Here is a 25,819-nt window from a genome sequence, read left to right as displayed (position 1 = left end):
CAGGCTGTGCCTCATTCTCCTGCTGGATTCAGCACCCCTTGTTTGCTTAATTGAAATGAGGCTAGGCGGCTGGAAGGGATAAATCTTATGAATCATATCAACTTCCTCAAATGATATATTGGTGTATTTTTACACATACAAGTCATGTATAACTTATATACATATAATTCATGTATATTTTATTAATAAATATGTTTTATTGTGTTTTTTTTAAAAAAACTTTAAAGCCTTGTTCCCTTCTCAAATATTTTATATAAGAATATTTTATTTTTTATTAAATATAAGACATTACCAGACCCTACTTCTGTGTTGAACTTCATTACTTTTTAGTTATTCCATTATGGGCATAGCTGCTTCCCTTTAGACCCCAGTCGAAAAGAACAATGGAAAAAAAAAGAAAAAATAATAGGTACTCATCCACATTCTACATCTTATCTCTCACCATTCATCTTGCCATACTAATTTTTAAAACTTTATTTAGAACGAATGCACAATATTTCATATTTTGTATTCTACATTCTAAAATCACAGCAATAAACCAAAAGTCTTATTCAATATCTCTTTTTTTTCTTGATGTCAAAACTTCAGATCAGTCAAACATGCCATATGCTGTATTATACACTATTTGACATCCAGTTTAAGAATACTTCTGCCTTTATACAGAATGATGTCCTTTCAGCCTATTTGGCAAGGTAACAATTGAGCTTATTTGCTAAAGTATACCTGTTGTATTTTCAAATAAACTTCAATTTCAGCTCACTAATATTTCCCTGGTAGTATACATTTCTGAATAGTTTGCTTCTCTAGTTTAAAAGTTTATGGTTTTTGCTCACATTTAAAAAGCCAATATGACTAGCTGGTTTTGCTTTTAGATTTCCTTTATAAAACAAATTTAAATGACATTTTAGAACCCTGTAGGGGAAATCTTTAATTTTCTGAATCATGTCTAAATTTTAAGCTTTAAAGTTATTGAGGATTTAACCTTACTAACATAACATTTAACCAGCCACTCCCACCTTTTCTGTTATTATGTGTTCATCTCATTTTTGTCTCTTCCATTATATTATACTTCAAGTACAATAAGTAAAAATTTAATTAAACCTATCTACTATGTACTCATAAAACATTAAACAGAATAAAACCTTAAGTAAATTATAATTTAGGATCTTGCATCCATATTAGAAAAAATGGTGTGTGAATGTTACAAAACCATGAAATGTACTTCGCCTACTACACTTACCAGAATGTAGTGCAAAACTGAGTAAGGTACGATGAATCTCAATCTGTATTGTAACTACCATAGGGAAAGGATCATTATTATAAATATTTAAGAACAAATAGTAAACGACTTGATTTAGGTGTAAACTCAAATAGGGAGCTGCTCTACAGAATTCATAACCCCTCTCTAAAAATAAGACCAGAAAAAAAAAATAACAATTTCTCAATCACATGATGCTTTGATTTCCACGTCTCTGATGAAAAGTAGCTAATGATAGGCAGTGTGTGGTTATTTCAAGGTGAAATCATGACAGAGTAGTAAGATCATTCAGTATGCACTTGGCAATATTTACTGAGTTTATAAGTAACATCCCACAGCCCCAGCATCTTTTCATTATTTTTAAGTACTTTGACAACAGAAATACAGCTTAGTTAGAGTCATTTAAATATGTGAATGTTAGCTTCTAAGAATATGTTCTAAATTATTTAATAATAACACTTTTGAAATTCTTGAAGACATGTTATACATGAGGATTTTAAAACTTACTGATGTATGGAAGTACTGGGGCAGATTTTGCCATCCTTTGACATCTTCCAATTTGACATCTTTGCTTCAATTACAAGCCAAACTCTGAAACACAGATGTTAGGGCACGTATTTTATTTTTGATCTCAATTGCTTACAACTATATAAATTCAAATGTCCTTATCTTCTGCATGTACCATGGCTGTAAATATTACACCTGATTTGATCAGTCTCTGTGGCATCTACTGTGAGAAAGTTTTACCTCAATATCTTTTCAGTTGTGTGTCCCCATCTTCCTGTGTCTATATTTTTGTGTGTAAAACAAAACAAGTTTTACTTTTCTCTGTTCAGTTCCTGCCCTGACAATATCCTACCCATGTGTCCCACACATGAAGATATACAATATGATCTTCATTAAAACAACGAATAATCATATCAAAACCACAGAGGAAAATAATCTTGCAAGATATTCAATTGCATGTATAGATTCACATTCAACCCAACAGGCATTTCTTTCTTTAGTCATAGTTGCTCTATGATGTATAGTCAGAGTTTGGTCCCTGACTGACTAAACCGCCAAAAGTTCCTGCATGATTTTTAAGCTTTTACTCCCCTTTGGGGCCACCCCTTTCTGTCATTCAGTTATTTCTCCTTATTATTCTAAAAGCAAAACTAAATCCTTTCATAGCTTTAAATTATATGCTAAAGTCCTCTTTAATTAATTTGATGGTCACAGTATTAGGTCTAATAAAAATTTTTATTTTCCTATTGGAAACCTTCCCAGAGGGAAACAGGCAGAGTCTGCTCCATAATTGCAGGGTTTATACCCTTTCCTAGGTCAAATGGGCAAAATTTAAAAATTTCTGCATACTATATAATTTGCAAAAACGCTAAGGAGTGGTGATATGGCACTTAAAGCAAGTGTTCTGTCTGATAGTACAAGTCAGTTTCCATTGAGCTATTAATGTGGGGGAGGGGGGGCTAAGAGTTGCTTTTATTGTCAACTCAGAATCTTCCAGGCCTCATTATCAATTTGATCTTCACTGCTCAAATGGAGAAATTCTTGATTTCATTGCAGCAGCATATTTATTTTTCTTTATGTCATATCTGAGGCTATAAGTAGAAACATTGATCAATTAAAATGAACAGCATATTCAGTTCATATTCAGTGAGAATAGCAGTTCTCACTGTTTTAACATGATCAATTGTTCTCTTGCATTTCAAGGAAATTTCTATAAGATAGTTTTCATAAAGATAATTGGGTCTCTGTTGAGTTCATTATTACAATTTACACATGGCGATACCTCTGTCATCTGAGTACAGTTTTTTTTGTCTCTGGTCATTCAAATCTCTGCTGTCAAAGCCTGTAAAGCATGTCAATTTTATTAAAGCAGCATAATTTTAAGTTAAAAAATATGAGATAACATAAATGAAATAAAATTTCCATATATTCCTACTGAAGGCAATGGAGTATGTCTCTGTAAGTGTTCCTGAATGTTAAAACTTATCTATGATCTTTCACAATTCACCAACTGCCTTTGTTAAGCTGCTGCAAAATGTCACTAGTTTTATTTTATATTTTATTTTTTTGTAAATATTTACAGTTAAATTTACATTTGCAGGTAATTTTGCCTTGTATTTATTAGTATTTTAATAGAATTTAGCTCAGGTACTGTGGTCTCATTGGAGAAAGCCTGCATTACTGTACCTATATTGTATCTAAGCCCATTAATACTCATCTTCCATAAAACCAAATAATAATGACATTACAAAAATGAGGGATATCATCAATTTATTTCATAGGTGCAAAAGCAATTGCTTTCAGAAGATTGTAATTTCAACTTTATTTTTTTCACCTTATCTGTGTCAAAAGGCATTTTTATCCTGATCTTTCAATGACTCACAAAGATACCCAAATAATCACCAAAGAAAGACGTTCATGCATTTGATGCTTCCTGTCCCCTTCTTTAACTAAACCTGAAAACTTAAATTATTCTTTCTACATTTTGTGAGTAACTGAAAAAGTATAGATAGGTAATATCCAAGGTTATTCTTAATTTTGAAAATATGATACCCCAAAACTCATATAAAAATTAAAATGCAATTTTGATAACAAAATTAGAATGTATAAATCATGCTTTTCCTAAAGAATAACATTGATACTGCATATTTTGCAATTTTTTGAAGATGACACCAGCCTCGCAAATAGAATTTTTAATTGTTTATATGTAAGATTACACTCATAGGCTTGCTTGTTTGAACACTTTTACTCAGCTGGTGATATTGTTTTGGAATCTTTAGGAAGGATGAGGAGGTGGTTCTATGTAGGGGAAGAGAGATTTTGAGGCGTGAGTTTGAGGATTGTATAGTTGGTCCTGCATTTCTTCTTCCATTGCTATCTATAATGCAAGCATAAAGTCCAGCAGTTTCATGGTCCTGCCAGCAGAAAGTTGCCTGCTATCATGGCTTCCCTACTGTGGTAGACTACATCCCCTCAGCATATGCCTGTCACCATGGCTTCCCTACTGTGATAGATTACATCTCCTCCACACACGCCTGCTACCATGGCTGTCCTACTGTGGTAGACTACAGCTCCTCATCACATGCCTGTCACCATGGTTTCCCTATTGTGGTATACCATATGTCCTCAGCACATGAGTCAAAAAGATCTCCTTTATCACATTTCCTTATTTTAAGAAGTTGGGCACAGTAACGAGACTACTAACCAAAAGAGAAAATTAATGTTCTGCTACCAGGGTCACAGCTACAATAAGTCTGACTCTGTTGCTCATAGATATTAGAAAATTGTTAATTACAGGACTGTGGAAGAATCTGAAGATATAGCATAGAGGTGCCATAGAATGTTACAAACAGAACTTAATGGCAATTCTAGAAGGATTCAGAAGCAAAGAATCCTAATAATAATGTGGACAGTGGATTCAAGGTGTATAATGTATCAGAAGGGAATATGACTTTATTGGTAATTATAATCAAGGCCATTCATATTATATTTTGACAAATAATTCAGTTACACTCAATTTATGTCCTAATACCTTGAATGAAGCAAAAATTTAAATAATGCATCAATTTATTTGACAGAGTAAATTTCAAGAAGGAATACCACTGAGTCAATGGTGAGTATATTGCTTATTGCTTTCAGCCAGATACTCAGTTTGAAAAAACAGAATGTGAGGGATAAGATGTTAAATTTGTATAAGTTAATGGAAAGTTAATGGATCACATAAAATTTTTGGATGATGTGGCTGTATTGTTTTTATTGTCCCTGCAATAAAATACTCTAACCAAACCAAAACAACAGAGAAATTTTAATTTGGTTCACAGTTCAAGGTTACAGTGTATCATATTGGGACAGTCCGGAGGGCATGATTTTGGGGCACCTGCTCATGTTACCTACAGAGTCATGAAGCAACAGTCATAAAATTTTGTGCTCAGCTTACTTTCTCTTGTTTATATAATGCAGACCAATCTCAGGAAATGGTGCCACACACAATGAACCTTTCTTCCCACACAAATTAACCTAATTGTGGTAATTACCGCAAGGATGCCCAGAGGCTTATCTTCTATGTGACACTAGAGCCCCTCAAGTACATCAAGAAGGCATTGAGAATACCAATCAAAGTGGCTGTGGGAAAAAAAAAATGTAAAGGTCATAAGAGATGAGTGTGTTACATAGAGCATTTTCATTCTTCTCTGTGACACTAGCAACAATATTTTGAGTGTGAGATTTGAACCATGAAAGGATCCAGAGAATAAAAATGTAAATTAACTTGAAAGGAGAATTAGTGAACAGGGAGCCCTGCCACCTGTATTTCTTGCCCAAAACAGATCTTCTCAGGAAATGTTTTCCAAGGTTAGTTAGCCAAGCACTCAGAAGCTGCTGAAGTTGAGAGGATGATGGACAGAATACATTTCAAGGTGATTTCAGAGCTTTATGTAGTCATCACTGTGGTACAGGGGTTGCAGTTATGCCAAAATGCAAGAGCTATAGTATGCTAAAGACTTGTATGTAGATTATACAAATGCACATAGTGTGGACAATGCATGGCAGCATAAGATTACTTGAAGAGACACCAAGAGACTGTTACAAAAGCCACAAAGTAACAGTGATGATCCCAGGATATTGGAGCTGCCAGAAATACGAGGCATTGGCTAAGGGAAACTACAGGTGTCAAGCAGAACTAGCCAAAAAGGGAAGCAACATGCTCCACTTGCAATAGAACATGGCAGGCACAGCTACCCCCCAAAAGATTACACCTTCACCATTATAAGATGCAGAATATGGAGCTGCAAGGGGTTGATGAATTACCTTGTGGATTTTATCACTGCTTTGATCCAATATGTCCTTGATATGTCTCCATTACCCAGGTTTTGAGAATGATATTTATGTCATTATGTTTCAAATATGTTACTTGAAAAAAAATTAAAGGGGTTCATTGTTAAAAGCTCACCTTCAGTCTCCACAGAGACTTTGGACTTTTGAACACCGTTAGAACTAAAGGGCTTTGAAGGCTTTTGAAGTTGGAGTTGAATACATTGTGTTTTGCATTATGAGATAGCCATGAGCTTAGGGATGCCATGGAATTAATGCTACAGTTTGAAAGTAAAATACCCCCACAGGCTCATTGTTGTTTTTCCATTGGCACGGCGAATACCGCTGAATCTGCTGCTGTCTCAGTCCATAATTGCAGCTCTGTTACTGGCCCACTTCTCAGGCAGTGCACCATTGGGACTTTTATGTCCCAACGGCTCTGCCTCCAGCTACTACTAACAAATGTAGTTTTTAACTAAACCTCTATCTTTCTATTTATCAATGAAACTCGGGAGTCAGGGGCTGGGGTGAAAATCTGCTAGCTCAAAGAGATCGAAGATAAACTAGCTGACCTGCTCTCTTTGCCAGCATCTCAGAAACAGCATCTTTCCGCTCTGCTAAACCAAAAATCCATCACACTCCAAGTCTCTCTTTCCCTCTCTGCTACTTCCTCTAAGTCTCTCTATCTGTCATCCAGACTCCTTCTGACTCTCTATGATTACATTCTGTCAACTAGTTGCTGGCTCTACCTCCTGACCCAAGGTTGATTTTATTTAATTAACGCAAACGCAAACTCGGGGTTCACAGTGTGATCTACTATGCTGCAGGAGAGGTTCTAATCCAACACTGTGTCTCAGCTGGTGGCACTGTTTTAGGAGTCTGTCAGAATTTGGAGGTGGTGCCTAATGGGAGGCAAGAAGTCACAGGTGGTAGGGCAAGGGGATGCTCCTTCCTTTATCTAACAGCTTTTGTCAAGATTCCTCTATTGTGAAAAACTTTCTGTCTTTGACCTTAAAATATTTATTTTTATTACTTTTTTCTTTTATTGAAAATATATTTTTTCTCACATAATATATCTAGATTATAATCTCCCCTCACTGTACTTTTCTCAATTCCTTCCCACCTCCCCTCCCATCTGAATTCATAACCTTTCAGGCTCTCCTTAGAAAAAAAGAAAAAAAGTAACAGGACTCCAAGCAATAATAATAAAATAAAGTAAGTCAAAATAAGATAAAACAAAACTAACATGTTGTAATTGGAAAAAAGAAAAAAAAAAGAGCCCAAGAGAAGGCACAAGAAATAGAGAACCACTTGTCCACACATTCAGGAATCCCATAAAAACCACTAAACAGAAAACTTTAATATGTTTGTAAAATACCTTAGGGTAAAATGAAGCAAAGAAGAAAGGAAGGAATGGATGAAGAAAGAAGGAAGGAAATAAAAGAAGAAAGAGAGAGTGAGAGACAGAGAAAGGCCTGACATGACATTGTGAGACAAGGAATGTCCAAAGATGCCACTGAGTTAATTTTCTGTTGGCTGTCTACTTCTAGGCATGAATTCACCCTTAAGAGTAGTTTGTTTACCCAGTAAGACTACCTTAGAGAACACTAAATTTTCATTTGCAAATCAAGATTACTTCTGGGTTAGGGATGGATGCATCTGTCTATTTCTCCTTTCCTCTCTAGGACCCCATCTGCTGCAGACCCATGTAGGTCTATGCATGTTGTCTTAGTCTCTGTGTGTTTATATGCGCATCAATCCTGTGATTTAGAAGGCCTTGTTTTCTTGGTGTCCTCCATCTCCTCTGGTTCTTATCTTCTATCTGTTTCTTCTTCACTAGTGTTCCCTGAGCCCTGAGAAGAGGTATATGATAGAGACATCCCATTTATGATTGAATATTCCCTGGTCTCTCACTCTATATATGGTGTCTGACTATGGATCTCTGCATCTGTTCCCATCTGCTGCATGAGGAAGCTCCTCTGATGATGGTTGAACAAGGCACTGATCTATGCGTGTAGAATGGTATCAAATGTCATTAGGAGTCATTTGTTGCTACATTTTTTGTTTGTTTTAAGAATGTAATAATTAGTCTTTCCCTAGATTCTTAGACTATCTAGCCTTAAGGTTCTTATCACCAAAGCAGTGTCAGGTATGGGCTCCATTTCATGGAGTGAGCCTTAAATCATATTAGATATTGGTTCATTACTCCAACAACATTTGTGCCACCATTGCACTAGCATATATTTCATATAGAATGTCATTGTGAATCAAGGAGTTTTGATTGAATTGGTATTTTTGCTTTTTTTTCCTTTTCAGGGTGTAGAGTACTTGAAAGGCTATTTCTTAACACAGAAACAAAATGAACCCATTGACTTTCATTTTTTTTTTTGAAGGTTGCCTTAGTTTGTTTTTCTTTTGCTGTGATAAAAGACTGACCAAATACATATTGGAGAGAAAATGGCTTATTTACCCTACAGATCACAGACTATAACTGAGGGAAGAAAATTCATAAACTCAAGGCAAGAAACTAGAGGCAGGACCTGAAGTAACAACTGTGATTTAATACCAGCTTACATCAGCTAGGCTAACAGACAGAGGTATTTTCTCAGCTAACTCTTTCTAGATAATTCTAGCTGTGTCAAGTTGAAAAAACAAACATACAAAAAGCAAACAAAGCAACCAGGCCCTGAAACTATAACCAACTTGCCCCTGCTTTATGAATAAATGGTACTTCAAGCATCTGTATTCACAAGTTGATAATTTTTTTGTTTGAACACTTCATAGTGCATTGCAATACACCTGGAGTGATTTTATGTCATCAGAAATGTTTAAATGTTTTATGTCATAACTTTCTTGACAACAATTGTCTTTTAACATTTTCATATTTACCTAATATGGGAAGTGTCTCTTCTTTGTTCTCATCTTACTAACATCAGTTCCTCAGACAACTATTTTTAAATCAGTTGTAGGTTATTGTTGCTGTTTATCTGATCCTGAAGAAATCAGTTGCTAAGTCCTTTAGTATATAAGAATTTAATAATTTAACAAACATAATTTCAAAACATTTAAATAGTGCATCAAAGCATCGTTTTTCTTGATAGTCTACAACACTCTACAGGACTTGTCTAGTTATTTAATGTTCACTTTATTAATTTCCCATTTTTATGACATTTAGTTATGTGAATGACTTGAATTAAAATTGAAAAGATAACTCTTCAGGGATTTCCATAGGTGTTCTATAGTTGTGCTGAATTTTTGGAGTACTATACTGCCAATTGTGGGTTTTTACTATCAAAACACACAAAGAATTCAGCCTAAAGCAGACTTTCTTAGCATTCTTAGATATGAGTCTAATTAATACTTTCTTGAATCAAGGTTATTGTTAGTTTCAAGAAAAAAATTAAAAAAAGGAAAACTTTATATTACTCTCATGATTCTACTAGGAAATTCTTAGAGTTTCAGCAAAACAGCAGGGTATAGATCAACTACGAATAAAGCAGCGCTTTCCCTTTCTAGATAATGAATGTTCTGAAAAAGAAATCAGGAACACAGATTCCTTCTTTCTTCACAGAAGACAATACTAAGAAATAAACCTAAGGAGGTTGATGAAAGAGTTTAACTGAAGAAAAGAAATTAAAGAACATTATATAGGATGGAAAAACTCTCTGCATTAACATATAGGAAGAGTTAGTACTTTAAAAGAATGAGTTAAAATGATTATATTACCAAAGTAATCCAAAGCATTTTGGATCAATGCCAATCACAATATCAGTGACATTCTTTAGAAAAACAAACAAACAAAAAAGTAGGAAAAGGAATCCTGAAATTCATACGGAAGCATAACTTTCCTAAACAGGCCAAAGCAAGTCTATGAAGAAATAGCAATGCTGGAATTATTAACATATCTAATTTCAAATCACAGTGCAGAAATACAACAGGAAGAAAAAGTTCTAGAGTTTTGGTACAAAAAAGACATGTTGACCACTGGTCTAAAATTGAGGGCCCAGAAATTAACTCATGTAGTCATAGCCATCTGAGTTTTGACAAAGCTTCCAAATCTCTACCATGGTGAAAAGACAATCTCTCTCTTTTTTTGTCTTTATTAAGAAATTTTCTACTCAGTTCTCATTCTATCCACAGACCCCCCTCCCTCCTCCCATCCCCCAACCCTCTTACCCAAGCCACCCCACATCCCTACATGCCCCAAATCGAGGTCTCCCATGGGGAGTCAGCAGAGCCCAGCTCACTGAGCCTAGGCAGGTCCAAGCCCCTTCCCACTGCACCAAGGCAATGCAAGGTGAAAAGACAATTTCTTAAACAAAAGGTAAAGGGTAATCTGGAAACATACACATAGAAAACTGACTAGATAAATTCATGTCTCTAACCATGTATAAAATTCCAAAGATTTTTAAATGCCTCATATACATTCTGTAGCTTTGTCACTACCAGAGGAAAACATAAAGAAAATACTTCTGGATGTAAGCAAATGAAGTATTTACTGAAAAGAGACTCAATTGCTCAGGAAATAATAGCATAGTTAAGAACAGGATTCAGTTAAAATGAATGACTTCTGTACATCAAAGGCAAGATGTGCCTTTCTTCAGTGAGGAAGATCCTAGAGAATGGGAGAAAAATTTTTGCCTACCCTATATGACAGGGTTTATATTTAGAATACGAGAAGCCCTGAAAATTAAACACCTATTAAGTACACAACAAAAATTGGGAAATAAATGCAATATATTTCTCAGTAGAGTAGATATAATTAGACAATAAATATATGAAAAAATTTCAGAAAATGAATATTGAAACACACTAAGATTGTAGCCATCTCTACTAAGAAACAAGAAAATAAACACAGAGAAGTACTGGTGAGCATGCTGGCTTGTGGGAAAACTTACACACTTCCACTTGGATTGAAAGCAAATGCAGCCAATATGGTTGTAGCTGGAGTTTTCTCTCCGGGTCCCACCAAGCCCCGGCATTCCGACAGCCCACTTATTAAATAAACACACAGACACTTATATTATTTAAACTGTTTGGCCTAATAGCTCAGGCTTCTAGCTATCTAGTTCTTACATCTTAAATTAACCCATTTCTATAAATCTATACTTTGTCATGTGGCTTGTGGCTTACCAGAAACTTCACAAGATGCTTGTCATGGCACCAGCTGGCAGTGTCTCCCTGACTCAGCCTTCCACTTCCCAGAATTCTCCTCTCTCCTTGTCCTGCCTATACCTCCTGCCTGGCCACTGGCCAATCAGTGTTTTACTTATTGACCAATCAGAGCAACACATATGACATACAGACCATCCCACAGCATATGGTGGTCAATATTTCCCCAAAATAATTAAGCATAGAGCCACCATGTTATGGAGCTATATTAATTTTAAGAATATACCTAAAATAATATGAGAGCATCCCAAAAATCCAGTTACTGAAGCACTATTTATAATATCCCAAATATGAAAATAGTCTAGATGCCTATCAATAAATAATACACAATGATTCTAAGAATACATATATAAAACAAATATTATGTATGAGTTTTATTCAAGCATAAAAGAGAATATAATCCTGTCATTTGCACTTAAATAGATACAATTAGATATCAGAATATTAAGATAAATACCCTACCCTCACTAAGGTATATGATTTTATCATATGTGGAACACATAGACTAAAACATAGATATTAATTATACAGCTCTAAACATAAAGATGGAGATGATAAATACAGAGGTACATTGAGATTGATAATACAGAAGAGTGGAAGCAGTTTTATGGAAAAACAGTAATGTTGGAGGGGTCACCATACCTACTGTCACATTATACTACACAGATATATTAAGGAGAGCATGGTACAGGTATAGAAACAAATGTGAAGAACAATGTAATAAAATAAAGAACACATGTGTGTGTGCGCACACACACACACACGCACACACACAAAAGCATCAGCCATTTGGCTTACACGTGATTTATTTATTGTGGATATCGTGGGATTTTTTGGTGTACTTAAGTACTACACTCAACGTGTAAGAGCCATTTGTTTTGCTTTCTGGAAGACTGTAAGGCACCCTGACACATACAAAAGCAACTGGAAATTCAGAGTACAACAATATGCAGTGACACTGAACAGATCAGTGGCCCATGCTTAACTTTCTCTACAATATCTCAAGTGTCGTCTGCCATCCACTGGATGTGGTCCCTCCGAGATGAACTTGGCCACCCAAACCCAAGCACCTGAACACCCTTGCCATGGCGAGCCATCCCCTACAAACCCAGAAGACTACATGGGAACAGGCACAAGCCATAATGGCTGGAGAAACAGCAGATAGTGGGGATGGGTTCAAAACACAATAGCTGGAAGAACAGGCACAGGCACAAGTCACACTAGTGGAGGAAAAGATGAGTAAACACCTCTGTAAGAACACATTCAACAACCAAAAAGGCAATATGGCACCTCCAGGACCCAATGATCCCACAACAGCAAAACCTGAGCATTCCAATGCAACTGAAACACAAGAAAAAGAACTTAAAAATCACTTTTTGAAGATGATAGAGGCTCTTAAAGAGGAAAAGAAAAATTCCCTTAAAGAAGTTGAGGAAAAGGCAAACAAAAAAATTAGAAAATATCAATAAATCCCTTAAAGAAAGCAAAGAAAACCAAGAAAAAATAGTGAAACTGATGACATAAATGGTTCAAGACTTGAAAATTGAAATAAAAACAATAAAGAAAACACAGTCTAAGGAAATGCTGTACATGGAAAAAAACTGGGAAGGCAAACAGGAAGTAAACATGAAAGCATCAGCAACAGAATACTAGAGATGGAAGAGAGAATCTCAGAGCATTTAAGATACTATAGAGAAAATAGATTCATCAGTCAAAGAAAATTATAATACAGAATTATTAATTGCAATAAATTCCTAACACAAAACATCCAGAAAATCTGGGATACCATGAAAAGACCAAACCTAAGAATAATAGGGATAGAAGAAGAATCTCAGCTCAAAAGCACAGAAAATATATTCAACAAAATCATAGAAGAAAACTTTCGCAGCCTAAAGAAGGACATGCCTATAAGGGCACAAGAGGCTTACTGAACACCAAATAGGCTGGACCAAAAAAAAAAAAAAAAAAAAAAATCGTGCCATCTCCACATACTAATCAAAGCACTAAATATACATAATAAAGAAAGACTTTTAAGAGGTACAAAGGAAAAAAAGCCAAGTAATATGTAAAGTCAGACGTATCAGAAATATACCTGACTTTTCAATGGAGACTATAAAAGCCAGAAGGGCCTGGACAGATTTGCAGACACTAAGGAACCATGGATGCCAACCCAGACTACTAAATCAAGCAAAACTTTCAATCAATGTAGGCATAGAAAACAAGATATTTCATTACAAAACCAGATTTAAACAATGCCTATACATAAACCAAGCACAACAGAAAGTACTAGAAGATAAATTCCAACCCAAAGAACTCAGTTATATCCTCAAACCACAGGCAGTAGAAAACCACACTATAGCAAAACTTAAAGACACACACACACACACACACACAAACACACACACACACTACTATCACCATCAACAAAACAAAATAACAGGAATTAATAATCACTGGTCAATAATATCTCTTAATATCAATGCTTGCAATTCTCTAATAAAAAGACACAGGCTAAAAGAATGGATACAAAAACAGCACCCATCCTTCTGCTGCATACAAGAAACACACCTCAACTTCAAAGAGAGACAGTACCTCAGAGTAAAGGGTTGGGAAAAGTTTTTTTCCAACCAAATTGACATAAGAAGCAAGCCAGTGGCTGGGCAGTGGTGGAGCACGCCTTTAATCCCAGCACTCAGGAGGCAGAGCCAGGCAGATCTCTGTGAGTTTGAGACCAGCCTGGGCTACCAAGTGAGTTCCAGGAAAGGAGCAAAGCTACAAAGAGGAACACTGTCTCAGAAAAAAAAAAAAAAAAAAGATGCAAGCCAGTGTACCTATCTTTATATCTAAAAAGATAGACTTCAAACTAAAGTTAATCAAAAGAGATAGAGAAGACATTTCATATTTATCAAAGTAAAAATCCATCAATATGAAGTCTCAGTTCTGAACATCTATGCCACAAATACCCACATTTGTAAAATAAATACTACTAAAGCTTATTTCAGACATCAAACTCCACAGATTAATAGTGGGAGACTTCAACACTCCACTCTCACCAATGAACAGGTCTGCCAGACAGAAATAACAGATTCTATGACTCAAATGGACATAATAGACATCTACAGTACATTTTACCCAAACACAAAAGAATATACCTTCTTTTCAGCCCCCCCATAGAACTATCTCTAAAATTGACCACATGCTCACTTATAAAGAAAAAATCAATATATGCAAAAAATATGGAATAACCTCTTGTATCTTATACCAACATGGATTCAAGTTATAGTTCAACAACAACACAAACTATAGAAAGCCTACAAACTCATGGAAAATGAACAACTCTTAGCTGAACCGCCTCTGGGTCAAGGAAGAAATAAAGAAATTGAAGACTTTCTAGAATTCAATGAAAATGAATTGACAACATACCCAAATTTATGGGGCACAATGAAAACAGTGCTATGGGGAACATTCATTTCTAGCTATACAGAGAGAATATTCCAATTAAAAAATTAGAAATAAAAGGGGGACATAAAAACAGGCTCTGGGAAAATCCAGAGAATCATTCGGTCATACTTCAAAAACCTGTACTCCACAAATTGGAAAATTTAAAAGAAATAAGACTATTTTCTGGATATATACCACTTACCAAAATTAAATTGAGACCAGATAAACAACTAAAATAGACCTATAACCCCTAAGGAAAGAGAAACAGTTATTAAAAGTCTCCCAATCAAAATAAGCCCAGGGCTAGATGGTTGCAACACAGAATTCCACCACAATTTCAAAGAAGAACTAATAGCAATACTCCTCAATTTTTTCCACACAATAGAAACAGAAGGAATATTGCTAAACTTTTTTTATGAGGCCACAGTCACCCTGATACCCAAACCACACAAAGATACAACAAAGAGAATTACAGACCGATCTCCCTCATGAACATGGATGCAAAAATACTCATTAAAAAACTTGTCAAACAGAATACAAGAACAAATGATAAAAATCATCCACCATGATCCAGCAGACTTTATCCCAGAAATGCGGGGATGCTTCAACATACAAAAATTTGTCAGTGTAACCCACCATATAAACAAACTGAAAGAAAAAAAAAAAACACATGATCATCTCATTAGATGCTGAAAAACCCTTTGAGGAAATCCCCCACAACCCTTCATGATAAAGGTCTTGGAGAGATCAAGGATACAAGGAACATAACCAGACATGATAAAAGCAATATGCAGCAAACTGACCGCCAACATCAAAATAAATGGAGAGACGCTCCAAGCAATCCCCCTTAAATCAGGAACAAGACAAGGGTGGCCACTCTCCCAATACCTATTTCAATAAAGTACTCAAAGTTCTAGCTAGAGCAATAAGAAAACAAAATGAGTTCAAGGGGATACAAGTTGGAAAGGAAGAAGTCAAGCATTTGCTACTTGCAGATGATATGATAGTATACATAAGTGACCCCAAAAATTCTACCAGGAAACTCCTACAGCTAATAAACACCTTTAGCAATGTGGCAAGATACAAGATAACTAAAAAAAAAAATCAATAACGCTCCTATATACAAATGATAAACAAACTGAGAAAGAAATAAGGGAAACATCACCCTTTACAATAACCACAAATAACAAAGAATATCTTGAGGTAACTCTAACCAACAAAGTTAAAGAACTGTATGTCAAGAACTTTAAGTCTCTGAAGAAATAAATTGAAGCAGATATCAGAAATAGAAAGATCTCCCATGCTCTTGGATAGGTAAGATCAACACAGTAAAAATGGAAATCTTACCAAAAGCAATCTACAGATTCACTGAAATCATCATCAAAATCTCAACACATTTTTTCATGGGCATTAAAAGAATAATATTCAACTTCATGTGGAAAAACAGAAAACCCAGGTTAGCCAAAACTAGCCTGTCCAATGAAGGAACCTCCAGAGAAACTACCATCCATGACTTCAAGCTATACAATAGAGCTATATTAATAAAACAGTTTGGTACTGGCATAAAAACAGACATGTGGATCAATGGAATCAAATCAAAGACCCTGACATAAATCCACACACCTACAAAAACCTGATTTATGGCAATAAGCCAAAAATATGCCATGGAAAAAAGGAAGCATCTTCAAAAAATTGTGCTGGCATAACTGGATGGCAGCATGTAGAAGGATGTAAATAGATCCATATCTATTCCCCTGCACATAATTCAAGTCCAAGTGGATCAAAGGCCTCAACATAAATCCAGTTACACTACATCTGATAGAAAAGAGAGTGCAACGTAGTCTTGAATGAATTGACACAGGAGACCACTTTCTAAACATAACACTGGTAGCACAGATACTGAGAGCAACAATTAATAAATGGGACTTTCTGAAACTGAGAAACTTCTTTAAGGTAAATAAGACAAAATGGCACCCTATATCTGACAGAGGGCTGATCTTCAAAATATATTAAGAACGCAATAAACTAGACATCATAATACCCAATAATCCAATTTAAAAATGGGGAACATATCTAAAAAGAGAATTCTCAACAGAAGAATCTCAAATGACTGAAAGACACTTAAAGAATTGCTCAACATCCTTAGCCATCAGGGAAATGCAAATCACACCAAATCTGAGATACCATCTTGCATCTGTCAGAATGGCTAAGATTAAAAACATTGATGATGGCCTATTCTGGAGAGGATTCTGCTCCATTGCTAATGGGAGCGAAAACATATACAGCCACTTTGGAAATCAGTATGGTCTTTTCTTTGAAAGCTGGGACTCAATCTACCTCATAATCCAGCAATACCACTCTTCAGCATATATCCAAAGGATACACATTCATATCACCAGGAGTTTTGCTCAATTATGTTCATAGTAGCATTATTCATAATAGCCACAACCTGGAAACAGCCTAAATGCCCCTCAACCAAAAAATGGATAAAGAAATGTGGTATATTTACACAATGGAGTATTGTATTTCTATTGTGGGATGTTCTCTATGCTGCGAATATATTGCTGATTGATTGATAAGTAAAACACTGATTGACCAGTAGCCAGGCAAGAAGTATAGGTGGGACTAGCAGAGAGGAGAATTTGGGGAACAGGAAGGCGGAGTCAGAGAGACAAGGCCAGCCACAGTGTGGAGAAGCATGATGTAAGACACCGGTAAGCCACGAGCTATGTGGCAAGGTATAGATTTATGGAAATGGGTTAATTTGAGATATAAGAACAGATAACAAGAAGCCTGCCACAGCCATACAGTTTATAAGTAATATAAGTCTCTGTGTATTTACTTGGGGGATGCTAGTGGGAGAGACCTGCTCCAATTGCTGGCAGGCTGGGACACAGGAAAACTTCAGCTATATATTACTCAGATGTAAAAACAATGACATGAAATTTGCAAGCAAGTAGATGAGGCTAGAAAAAAAATCCTGAATGAGGTAACCCAGACACAGAAAGAAAAACATGGAATGTACTCACTCATAAGTGGATATTAGACTTAAACAAATGCTATAATATACAACCCTAGAGAAGCTAGGTAATAAGGAGGACCCTAAAAGAGACATACATGGATCCCCCTAGGAAGGGGAATAGATAAGATCTCCTCAGTAAATTGGGATTATAGGGGGAGGGGAGGAGGTTAAGGGGAGATGGTAAGAGAACATAAGGTAACTAGATGGTCTAGTTGGGAGAGGGAGAGCAAGGAAAGAGATATATGGTGATATTTTATTTGTGCTGAAATGTGATTTTATTTATATGTTAATAAATAAAAGTGTCTGGGTGTTAGAGCTAAGAACAAGCCATTTAGCAGAAGTCTGGCAGTGGTAGAACACGCCTTTAATCCTGATCACATGACAGGCAGATCCCTGTGTGTTCAAGGATACAGCCAACATAGAGACACATGCCTTTAATCTCAATACCAACCATAGAGATCTGGAGGTCTGAATAGACAAGCAGTGTCGAGGAGGTCTTGTGGTTGGATTTACAACCAATGAGAAGGTAGAACAGAAAGTCAATAAAAAGACAGACACACAGGAAGTAGGTCTCTTTCTGAGGGGAAGGACAACAGGGACAGCTAGGGGTAAGAAGACAGTCTTGGTCTTAGCCCTTGGCTGCTGCTCTGACCTCTTGGGCTTTTTACTCTGCATTTGTCTCTGTGTTTCTTATTTAATAAAACCATTCAGGATTACACCTACAGAGATATCTTGATAGAGGGAGTCAGTATGGAGTTAGGGAGAAACCTGGAGCTAGAGAAATTCCCAGGAACCCACAAGGATGAACCCAGCTAAGCCTCCAAGCAATAGTGGAGAAGGTGCCTGAACTGGCCTTCCCCTGTTATCAGCTTGATGACTACCCTAATTATCATCATAGAACCTTCATCCAGTAACTGATGGAAGGAGATGCAGAGATCCACACGTAAGCACTGGGTGAGGAGCCTGGAGTCCAGTCTGTCGGGCCTGCCAACAGTCAGCTGGGTAGCTGGGTAGAGGCGTGTGGATTGAAGAGACAATGAAGAATACAGAAAAGATTTGAGAGGTCTGCTGCTCAATGCCAGACAGCCCCGAGTTTATTTCACAGCCAGTTTATATACAGTTTTGAAGGACAGAGGTAGAACAATGTACAGCACAGGAATTCAGCCACTATCTATCCTGCCTTGCATCAAGGAGCAGGCAGTTTCGTTTCCTATCTCAATGTACCACCGGCTGGCACCAGCAGCCTGCATCTAGCTAGATAGTGAGTTCCTTCTTGTGGGCTAATCAGGACTTTCTCACAACCCTTCAAAAAGGCTCTATGGGCTAATCAGAGCTTTCACATTGCCTTGGAGAGAAACAAGCTTGAACTCTATTGACTCAGAATAAACTTCAGATTCAAACTGGGAAACTGAGTCAGTTGTGGGCTCCCACACCAGTCAAAGAGAGGGAAGAGGATTATATGAACCAAGTGGTCAAGATCATGATGGGGAAACCCACAGACACAGCTGACCCTAGCTAGTTGGAGCTCAATGACTCTGGACCAACAGCTGGGGAACCTACATGGGACCGAACTAGGCCCTCTGAATGTGGGTGACAGTTGTGTGGCTTGAACAGTTTGTAAGGCCACTGGACGTCGGGCCAGAATTTATCCCTAGTGTATGAACTGGCGTTTTGGAGGCCATTCCCAAGGGTGGGATACCTTGCTCACCCTCAATACACAGCGGAGGGGCTAGGTCCTGCCTTAACTTGATATGCCAGACTTTGTTGAATCCCCATGAGAAGACTTATCCTCTCTTAGTGGTGGATGGGGAGTGGGGTGCAGGGAAGGTGGGGGGTCAGCAAGAGGAGGAGGAGAAGGACAGGGAATCGTGGTTTGTGTATAAAATGGGGAAAAAAAGACTTCTAAATGAAAACAAAGTAAATAGCTCATAGTCATGTTTTGGGTAGACTTTCCTCATCTTGTTCTCATTTTTTTCTCAACAAATTACTAAAGAAGATATTTGGGTGTGGGTGGGGCCCAAGGGTATTCTTGAGGAGTGGGGGATAAAAGATTTATAGAAATATAGAGGGGAGAGACAGTAAGAAACACAGGATAGTTTTGGGAGGGCCTGGATCCTAATCCACCAGCCCCTTCTGTCTCTTCTAAAGGGCTTTTTAAAGGAATGCCAAGGGGTGGAGCAGAAGACCTCCCCCTAGCACAGCCAAGTGCAGACCCTTCTAAACACCTGGTAACTATGTATGTGGTCAATGCATCCCCTTATGCAGCTCTTCTGGGTAAGGCAAGCTCAGGTTTCACTAGGAAACCTCTGTGGACTCACATAGATCCCTCCTCTTAATTTTTTAAAGAGTCTCTCAGGTCCCTCAGATAGCCTGGGTCTGTCTTAGGTCATTCTCCTTGATTATTCTTCCATTGCCTGTCATGGAAATATGCTTTCCATCAAGCATACTTTGGCTTAGGTTGGAAGCTATCAAGAAGAACATTGTCTGTCTTTGACCACCAGCCTCTGGGCAGGAGGGGTTAGAGAGCTTAACTCAATTATGACTCAGGAGTTTGCACATAGTTTGAACAACTCATCAATCCCTAGGCTATCACCACTTCCCCAGTAAAGGAGTAGAAGATGACCAAGAGGGAATGTTCTTTTTTAAATGGGTCTTAAGATGTCTATAACTGCCTTAGCTGTACCAAGCTCTTTTGTAAAATCAATAAACTCTTGATTCAAACCACATCAAATAAACTGCATCAAACTTAAAGATTCCCTTAGCTTCATCAAACTCTGGTTCATTAATATCAACATAATTCTTGTATGAATATTACTATATATATGTACATCTAGAATGACTATTTACTATATGTATTTACATTTTTACAAACTTACATTCTATTGGACAACTTTATAAACCTTAGCAAACATCTAGTAGAGATCTCTTAACTGAACTATTATCACTGTACATATTTATACTTTCTACAGACTTTTATTAAACATTAAGATTTACATTCAACATTTACACTTTTCACATGCTCACATTCAACATATATTTATTTATACTTCTTACAAACATATTCAAAAGGAAACTCTATATAACTATTTTACAAACATATTCATAAAGAAAATCTATTTTTAAGGAAATTCTATTTTTACAGATATCTAGAAAGAATCAATCCCTTAACAGAACTTATATTCAAAAACAAAATCTATCAACAAAAAACTGGAAGATGTTTCTTAACTGAACTACTAACAAGGCAAAAAGTATGCAAACCATTTCTAAAGTTCAGTGTTTATAGTCAGGTTTCTGAAATTTTTCTTGAGAGTTTGAAGTCAGAGACTAATTCATCTAAGTTTGACTGAGAGCAAAATTCCATGTTCTTAATTTTTTAAAAGCTGCTTTTTAACATTACCATTAGTTTGATGACAATGTTTCTATCTATCTTATCTATCTTTTTTTTTTTTTGGGGGGGGGGGGTTTTCCAGACAGGGTTTCTCTCTGTAGCTTTGCGCACTTCCTGGAACTCACTCTGTAGCCCAGGCTGCCCTCAAACTCACAGAGCTCCTCTTGTCTCTGCCTTCCAAGTGCTGGCATAAAAGGCGTGCGCCACCACCTCCCAGCAATGTTTCCATCTTGTAACTTAAGCACAACTCAATCTCATTAGTCTTTTTCACACCTGAAGCAAATTCCCAATGTAAGGACCATTTTTCCCTTGTTTTCTTAAAGATTTTAAAGTGACTTGCTGACAAACGGTATTGGATTTAATTATCTCCTCTCAAGAGGCAAGCTGTTTGCCTGTTCCTAGTTCTCAAGAGGTAAGACTAAGCTTTCTAACATTGCTTGGAAAAGAAACTACATTTTGAGCTGAAAAAAAAAAACAAAACAAAACAAACAAACAAAACAAACAAACAAACAAACAAAATAATTTGGGGGCAGTATCGCCATCTTGAGCTGGAAAAACTACATTTCCCATACTGCCTGTCTCTATAGCTGCATGTTAGTACTACATTTCCCAGGTTGCCTTCCGGGTCCAGGAGGAAATTTCTGTTTTTGTTTATATGGTTTAGTTTTGTGCTTTTGCTGTTACCACAGGATTTCTTTGTTGTTGTTGTTCTCTCTTCCCCAAGCTTTCATCAGGACCCCTGCGTTACCGCATGATTGTTTGACAAATGTACCTCTCTAGTTAGATCTTTCATCTGACACTGTTCCCAGAGTGGTTCATGTCTGTCTGTGTGCACCTAAGGCAGGTATTTTGGTGCCCAAAGCAAAAGCCCTTCCGGGCTTGCTCCTCTGCCTTCCAGGGTCAATGAAAGAAAGTGAAATGAAAACACTTAAAATAAAAGTCTGTTCAGCCTTTTCAGAGAGATATTTGGGAACTCATTGCAGAGAGGATTTCAAAGCCTCCCTGACTCCAACAGCCCCTCCCTGCCTCTGGTGTGGCTTCACATTGGAGGAAGTTGTTCCTGCTTCAGCTTTCTGCCTGGGCTTTCTCCCAATGCCCTAGCTGCAGGGATCTCTGTCTGCTGCTTTTCTAATACCTGCTTGAAGGAAAGACAAGACTAGCAGGAGGATTTGCCATATTCTAAGAGGTTTCTAAGAGGTTTTTTTTTTTTTTCTTAGAGCAATTACAGGTGATTTTCCAATACTGATATTATTTCCACGTGAATCTAATTCTTGCACTTACAGAGGGAGAAAAAAAATCTGAGAAAGAAAAGTTCTGAAAAGCTTTTAGTTTTTTAGAGAGAGATTTTACTAAGTTTTTCCCAAGGAAGCTTTCAGGTTTTGAGAGGAAAAGTATTACGTTTTCTCCAAAACTTCTGTACTCTATACTTTTGACTTCATGACCAAACAGAGACTAATTATGATGGTATTATGTTTTCATACAGTGGCAACATCAGCATAGTGAAGAAAAGTTTTATTTCACCCATATCAACCTCAGGCAACATTCTTTCCTCTGCCTCTCAGGGCTTGATTCTAATCTGTCTCTAGGCCAAAAGCTTCCATAGGAATCTTTTTCTGCCCGTTTTTTTTTTTTTTTTTCTCTTCTTTGATAGATTTTTCTGAATCTTCCCCAGGACTTTGCTTTCATAGCTTCATAGATGGAAAATCAAGGACATAGTTTCTCTGTCTTGTTGTTTCTCTTATCCTAATTTCTTTCTTTTTTTTTTCATTGTTCCAAAGGTGTTTATTTTTAAATTTGTTGAAAGAAATAAAATTATATTTAAAAAAAAACTGAAAAACTGAAAGCCGGGAACAAAAAAAAAAAAAAAAAAATGTTAGTATTTTTCCTGAGAGGCAGATCTGATTAGCTGTATGGAATCATTCCTAAGGTATCCAATGCACTCCAGGTGCTCCATGAGTTGTTGAGGCACAAGGCTTCAACCCTTGGGTGGGGGAGTGATGGTGAGTGGGGGAGGGGGAAAGTAAGAACCATCAAGAGTCGCTGCCTTTCTTATCAAACTGTACATGTTTCTACTTTCATAGATTGAGAACTGTGAAAAAAATGAGTGGGCTCATGACCTGGATTTCAAACCCCGGATCATATTTTAGTAAAATCCTTAAAATTCCAATGTCACCTGTCACAAAGAGCCAGACACACCCAAAACTAGTCAAGGGCACCCATCCCAGGTGACACAGGTGTGGCTAATCCATGCTATAGCTTGACTCCTCAATCACAGGACCTGTCCACAAGGCAGATCAAACTCTAAAACGTTCCCCAGTAACTCAATTGTTCTATATTCTACCTTACTCTAAATTTCTTCCTATACTATATTCCTACAGACATAAATTAAGAGAGAGAACGACAGAAAGAAACCTAGACACAGAGAGAGACACTTTTCAGCTTCAGCATTCTACCACCTAACTTGACTCCTGAGAATAAAATACCATCTACCATCGCCTTTATCAATTCCTTATCAGCAAGCCTTACACCCTTGACACCCACTGACACCCACTGACACCCTTTTCACCAAGTCCTTAAGTCCCTGTTCAGGGCACATTTGTGGAGGGCCTGCCCCCACCTTTTTCTCCCAGGGTGTTCCTGAGGAGTGAGGGATAAGAGATTTATAGAAATATAGAGGGGAGAGAGAGACAATAAGAAACACAGGATAGTCTTGGCAGCTCCTGGATCCTAATCCATCAGCCCCTTCGGTCTCTTCTAAAAGGTTTTTTTAAAAGGAATGCCAAGGGGTGGAGCCAAAGACCTCCCCCTAGTACAGCCAAGTGGAGACCCTTCCAAACACCTGGTCACCATGTATGTGGTCAATCCATCCCCGTAGGCAGCCCTACTGGGTAAAGCAAGCTCAGTTCTCACTAGGGAAGTTCTATGGGCTCCCACAATGCAGAAAACTATCAAGGGCAGAAAACATATTTTATTTTTCAATTGCTGTAACATTCTCTATAATACCTATTCACTGCTTTTTTAGAATAATTATCCCATGTATTATATGTGTCAATCATATGATAAATTTCATTTGTGTGTGCATATTCCTAAGTGTGTACAAGTGTGTATGCCAGGATTTAGCAGAGAATATCATCTTCATTCACTCTCTGTGGCAGATTTTAAGGAGAACGGCCCACATAGACATCTATGTTAAATGCAAATGCTTTTCTTTATACATTTCTTGGCCGAGGTATCACTTCACAGCAAAAGAATGGTTGCTAAGACACTTTTTAACTTTTTTTTTTTGAGACAGTGTCTCTTACTGAATCTGGAGCTAATTGATTTGGATAGAGAAACCCATAAACCTCATTGACTCTCCTGTCTTCTCATCACTGCACTGAGAAGTGTGTTCACATGGGTGTTAGAAATCTGAACTCAATATCTCATGCTTGTGTGATATTTTTCCAACAGTCCCTCAATAATACGACATACTACCTTTACTTTAAAGAAAACGGTAATTTTTAGATGATATAAATCTAATCAGGTATGTTTGCAAATGTGTTTATAAATGCTGGAAGTAATACTTACTTTCATATCTTCACAGTTAACAAATCAGTTCTTTTATAAATATTCTTTATTTAAAATAGTAAAATAATTAGAAATATAATTTGGCCAATAGTCAAATTTCTAGTCATTATTTGATGTGTTACAACATTGAAATAAATATTTCTACATCATCTTCCAAACTCCCATTGAAGATATTAAGTACCTTGTGTCACCTTGTCCAGCCTGAATACATGGGGGTGGGTGTGGGTATTACTTACTGCACTTGATATGCCATGTTTTGTTGATACCCGTGAGAGACCTGCCATTTCCTAAACAGAAACAGAAGAGGAGTAGTTTGGAGGGTTTGAACAGAGGGTGAGGGGAGAGCAACCGGGAGGACAGGAAGGAGGGGAAATTGAAGCCAGGATGTAAAATAAATAAATTAACAATTTCAATTTAAAATTTTTTTTTAAAAAGAAAATGTTAAATATTTCAAAGCAATCTCTTTCAACTTGAGAACATTGTGGTGATGCCTGTCTTTTAAACATCGCATGCATTACATCAATTTTCTGTTTTACATTTTGCCAGTGTATGCAGCTTAAGTAATGATAACTAACTAGCTATCTTAAATTATTCTTATTTCTGAATATGTCTCTGGGGTCTTCCAATCATCCAAACAAGTAGCAGTATTTTAATGATTAGTCACGGACATAGTGTGATTATACCTTGAAATGTGCTTCAGGGCATTTCCTTGTAAGCAGATTACTAAAGATACAGTTAAATATTGCAGCATGTGGAGGGTGTTTGTCTTTGGTTTGCACGTTACTGTTGCTGTTGTGGTTTATTTTTTTTCTCACTTTCATTCTAAAATAAGGAAATATTGACATCTGTTGATAATTTGCAGTGGTTCATGGACCTATGCCCATGAATGAAATTTTAACTCTTACTTTCTCGAGACTGTTCTAAAATATGTGGTATCTTCCTTACGTGGGAATTTAGAACTGAGTTTCAGTATTTCCCTGATGGCATAAGCTACTTTTGCTCAACTATTGAGAGCTAAATCCTTGTTTGGGCCTTCACATTTCTGAACCTATTTACTTACTTTCATATTTAAATGCATACTTTTAGAAACTAGTTCCTTTTATGGGAAAGAGTGATCAGATTTCCTATTTTTATTGTAAATTATAACTTCTTATTT

This window comes from Peromyscus leucopus, chromosome 13 (assembly GCF_004664715.2).
Source record: "Peromyscus leucopus breed LL Stock chromosome 13, UCI_PerLeu_2.1, whole genome shotgun sequence".
NCBI lineage: Eukaryota > Metazoa > Chordata > Mammalia > Rodentia > Cricetidae > Peromyscus > Peromyscus leucopus.
The sequence above is the reverse complement of the archived record's forward strand: the minus strand, read 5'-3'. Positions refer to the sequence as shown.